The sequence below is a fragment of the Populus nigra genome, chromosome 12 (assembly GCF_951802175.1).
Source record: "Populus nigra chromosome 12, ddPopNigr1.1, whole genome shotgun sequence".
Classification (NCBI taxonomy): Eukaryota; Viridiplantae; Streptophyta; class Magnoliopsida; order Malpighiales; family Salicaceae; genus Populus; species Populus nigra.
The window spans coordinates 2,914,830-2,920,418 of NC_084863.1; the positions used below are offsets into that span (position 1 = coordinate 2,914,830).

The window sequence follows — 5,589 nt, forward strand, 5'->3', positions numbered from 1 at the left end:
ATAATTTTTTTCAGTTTTTTTAAATATTTTTTTTTATATCAATACATCAAAACTATAAAAAACATTTAAAAAATATTAATTTCATAATTTTTCAAGTAAAAATACATTTTCAAAAAACACCAAAACACAATTATAAACACAAAACAAACTGTGCTAATGTGGAATTCCTTGATAATCTCTAGTGTTACATGATCAAATATATATACATACCGTGGCAAATATAAAAACTGACCATGTCAAATCAAGTAAAAGAGTACAGGTGAGATGTTTTACATGTTCAAAGAGAAAGTCTTCCTGGGACTACCAAAGGGTTTAATTAGGTGAGATGGAAAACGATGAGGAGGCCGTGACGTTTTCTTGTATAGTGAGGCCATGGCAGGGTATGATTAGCTGTACTGATCTAAGATCTTGTATGTTCCCAGTTCTTTGTAAACCTTGAAGAAGAAGAGAAAAGGTGGCTTTAAACAAATGGCACCACTACTCCAACAATTATGTGCGATAATGGATACCAAATGGTCGGCTATAAGATGTGTCTGAAAAAGCCACAAATAACGCCTCAACCCGCACAACACAACAATTAAGCAAAATCTTTTAGCCTCATCAGAAAACAGAAAGCAACGCTATCGATCTACACATTAAATTGAGGGTATCGTACATGATTAACAATAGTTAATCAGGGTTTAGGACCAAGAGCCACCGGTAATCGGTTGATTAGTGGGAGCATGCATGTACAATTAGTGTAAGGCAAATTTCCCAGCATATAATCCCATGTCTTCCACCTTCTAAACAAGTTGATTAAGGGAATAAATTAAAGGGTGAAAAGGAGGAGAGAGTCCAAATCACAACCATCTCTCATCAAAGTGTAGGCAATTTTTTTCTAATTTTCCTAAGTTGGATGGATCACTTTACAGACTAATGTCCCATATGTTACCTCCTAAGTGGTATATAATTAAGTTGTTCAAAGTATTTGCCTCCAATGTGTGATTAGCACCAATAAAAAAGCAGGTCCCGTAAGCATATAAAATATGGGTTATTCCCTTGTTTGCAAGTGAAAAATAAACATGTTACCATCATTTAACAAACTAAAGGCACATTAATGAAGTAAATTATGCACTACCCATCAAGAGAAAAGAGCGATTTTGATTGGCTAAGGTGCCTTTTTCTTGTTTGCCTTTCTTTTTCTTTATGTGCCAACCTTGTTCAATAGCTATGAAGCCATGCAAACTGGTCCCCTGTGTGCTACTTGCGTTTCATTCTCTTTGTGGTTCATGGTTGATGCTTACCTTACAACACCCCCACAGAGAGAAAGAGAAAGAGAAAGAGAAAGAGAAAGAGAGAGGCGCCATGGATGAAAGGGTCATCCATATAAAGTTATGAAAGCCTACTAGGAAATTTAGAAATTATCACTTGCCTATTTGCTTGTGGTGGCCGAGGCGTGACAATATTCAAGTTTTTTTTTTCTTTTGGGACCACCCTATCATTTTTTCTTCTTCCTGAGTTCTGCTTTTCAATTTTCCTACTAGCTAGATCGAGCTTTGCTGTTTCTTTTTTCTGTTTTCTTTACAGTCCTTAACAGCATAAAATTACCAAAATTACTAGGCTAAGCACATCAACTTTGCTATTCCTTTTGAATTTATTATTTTCAATAAGACAAGGTAAATTATATTCTTAGCTACATTTAATGTTGCTCGTCATTTTCATCTACGATTTTTTTTCCAATTATATATGTATATCACCGAGTTAGTTTCTACGCCAATATTTGAAATTAGTTTTTAGATATATAGATTTGAGTGTTGTATCTAAGATTTGAATACAAAAAAACTGCAGAGGAAAAAAAGACCTTTATCCTTGAAATTAGAGAAAAAAAATTTGTCTTATATATGATGGTTCATGGCATGCTGGATTCCTGGTCACATAAAAGTCACAATTAAATAAATTAATAATGGGATTGGAAACAGCCAAAATATATGACCGGAGGAGGTAGAAATATTATAACTCCTCTATAAATAATATTCCTCCCTGGTTACACCCTCCCATATCTTTCCCCATCTATGAAACCTTCAACCAGAAGAAAGAATAAGAAGATGGAGAGGCAACTTCAAGCCCTAGACAAGTGCATCACAGCGAGTCAAATACCGATAGCTTTTAATTATGCACCGCTATTAGTTGAAGCTGCCAGCATGATCTGAGCTTTCCTTAATTTTCCTATACGGGAAAGACTAGATCATGTGGCAGTTTCACCTATTGATGGTAGTATGGAAAACCCTAATCAGAACCCTAATTTCCTCCAGTGATCTATCTTTGCGAACCCCATTAGGGTTCTTCCTTGGAGAAGAAAACACTAGATGAGGTATGTCTTCTTTTTCCTGTTTGATTTTCACTGATCTGTGTATGTGTTCCCTTATTGTTCTTTTTCCCACCACCAGCTGCTCTCTTATATATGATGGGATGTTTTTTTTTTGTAGTATCTTGAACTTGTTATTGTGCCGTACTGCTGTGTTGTGTTCTTCTTATTCATGTCAAAATCTGTTAAAGAATAGCAAGATGTGAGTAACTGACAAGATTTTTGTCTTAACATGGTTGGTGCTTTTTGAAATCTATCTTCCCGTGCCTTGAAAACAGTGTGCCTTTTCATATTGGAAGAGAGCGTCTTTATATTTCTCCTTTACAGTTCATGTCAATTTCTGTGTTGTTGGTCATGCATATCGATCCCTTTGCATATCACTAAGAACCTAATTTCAGCTATGATTTCATTTTTACTGCAGACTATATTCAAATATAGATTAATACACACCACTAATTTAGCTGTTTTTTTTCTATTATGTTTTTTTTCCTACTCCTCTTATATATTTGTAACACACTTATTTTTTTTTAATTTCCTGTATTAATCATTCAACTTTTTAGAGTTCATTTTTTTAAATAATTACTTTTTAATTAATACACTCTATTGTTATTAAAAAAAAACATCATGCATGTTCAATCTCCCATCTAGACAATCTTATTTTATTTGTTGAGTCTTGGGACTGGATACATTATGTTTTATGCCATGGATCATCTTGAAATTAAATATAACCAAATACAACTTAGTACAAAATATGTGGGATGATAATGCTCGCATATACGGATTGATGTCTACTTGTCAAATTGAGACTGATTGCTTGGAAGATCACATATATAGCTAGCTGATATATATCGATATGGAGAATAAAATTCTCCCTGTAGTGTGTGTGGGTGGTGGAGAGTATGGGGTGTGTTTTGTTCTGGAGTCAGCAAATTATAATCATGAAAATGGGTAGCAATAGCATGACTGCAGATGCGTGAAATATAGGACCAGTCCATATAATGGTGCACTTTTGGACATAAATTAATGCAACTTGATCAGAAATGAATAGAGCCTCAGATCTAGTAGAGGATAACATAAATTTCCTACTTTTATGTTTTTCTTAGGAAAAAAAACCAAACATATTAGAGTAGGACCTTGAAATACACACCCCCTATGGAATAATATGATCATTAGTGCTCCAGGGGATCTCCCGTTGGAATGCAAGCCAATATCCCATTTTGGATTCTCAAACTCCCTCTAGTAAAAGATAAAAAAAAAGAACCAATTTTTATTTATTGTGTAGATATATGTGATGGATGTATATATAATTGTAATATAAATTTGTATCAAATGCATGTGGTTACAAGTAATTAGAACGTACAAGCTGCGACGTGCTCTATAAACCATTAATTCTATGTGGTTTAGGTCTTAATTGCAATCATTATCATCTAACCGACCTTTATCTAAATCTCAAGGTCAAACTAGATGACAAATTCTAATAAATTTAGGTCGAATTAGATGAAAGAACACGTATGGTTTATTCCTTTCTTGTATCGGCCTCTCATTTTCTTGGTTAAGTCCATATTTTCTATACTTTTTCCTTTTTTTTTCTCCAGAAAAACATCAATTATATGTGGTGATTATTGATGTCCTAATTTGTTGTTCTTGCCTAAGATAAGTTTTGCCCTTTTTTTCTTGTTGGGTTTGAGTTCGATGAAGCTCAAGTTTCTTAGAGGAAGTTAGAATATGGTCAATTTTCTCTACGCCATGAACTCCATGGCACTGCCTCACATGTGAGACTAATTTTTTTCCTCCATCTGTTTGGATCTCTCTTACGTGTATAGATATATAATGCATGTCTGTCTTGTGAGATTTTTTCTTGTAGCAATTTAGGGGAAGAGCATAAGTTTGCTGATTAATTTGACTGTCTCTTAATTACTTATTCACTTTCGTTTGTTTTTTAATCTTACTTCATTTTTTAAAAGAAAAACTTTGTTTAATTATAAGATCCTTAATTACACTTATTATGCATTGAAAAGTCTATTAAATTGTGCAAATTAATTCATGATATCCTTTATCTCTGTAGATGATCCCTTTTCCCTTTACTCATGATCATGTAGATGTGTCTAGCTAGTACTATTTTAAATTCTATATTCGACCTTAATTATTTAAATGTTTTAGTTTTTTTGTTTGAGCGATTCTCATTGGATGTGGAAGGCTTTTACACAAGGGGCATGCTAATAAAGTATACAGATAGCTCAAGCATTGGATTAAGTGACGGCCATTTAATCTCTAGTAGTGCAGATCCATTTACAAAAGTATGGTGATCACAACATATGCAGAAGGAGCCTGCTTGTGAGTTGCACGACATTAATGCTCAATATAATTTAATTTATGGTGTTTCTCTTTACTTTGGTTGTTGTAGGATGTTACATGTTTTGTCTTTGTCTAGAAGCTCGATCTGGATTGGCTCCATGAAACCTTTCTAAGATTCCCAAAGACAGTACCCACGACAAAGAAACGTCACCAATCGGCCTCTCATGTATTTTCTTTGTCTTCATCATAATTTCAGGTACTGGAAGACAAGGTTTCTGGGTTCCTTGATAGAGTTCGTACAAGACATTAATGGGACTCTCACATGAAGTCTACCAACCCTAGTAGGCATATATCTTCTTGACTCTGGCATTGTTGTTCAGTTACTTACAATTACTCATTGGTCTGTACTTGGAACATAAATATTTAGGCTGCCAAAAGAATTTCAACGCCATGGTTTGAACTTTGAAGTCAGAAGCCATAGCATAAGCTGATAATTAGCACTGACTTCTTCATTTCAGGGATTTGATCACTACTTAAGTTAGGGTACTGACCCTTTTTGGCATTAATGTATCAGTTAGCACCCAGAAAAGTAAAGTGGGTGATTCACTGTTTTCTAAAAAAAAAATAAAATTGATGCTCTGGAATGGAATCTCGGTGTAAGATCTTATACATAGAAATTAGGCTGGTCAGCTCCTCTTCTTTACAATATCGATCCCACAAGGGTTTATACAGAGCGCTGAGGAAGACGTGATCTCAAGTACTATATTTGGATTGCTTATGGATGGATTTCTGTTTCTTTGTGGATCACTACGATGGAACCTTTTCTTGAAAAAAAAACAAGATAGGTCTTCATTGATTAAATTAAAAACCGTAGAGGATGAGTTACTGTGGCTCAAAGAAACCCACAGACAACTAGCTATATATTGGTACATAACTCATGTGAATTATGC

At 34.4% G+C, this 5,589-nt stretch overlaps 1 long non-coding RNA gene across 1 annotated transcript; it reads left to right on the forward strand.

Moving 5' to 3' along the window:
• Nucleotides 1-2,011: 2,011 nt before the first annotated feature.
• Nucleotides 2,012-5,156, forward strand: LOC133669656 (uncharacterized). Its single transcript, XR_009833934.1, has 2 exons — nt 2,012-4,678; nt 4,896-5,156. It is a non-coding gene; the product is annotated as an uncharacterized LOC133669656 (long non-coding RNA).
• The last annotated feature ends 433 nt before the right edge of the window (nt 5,157-5,589 follow it).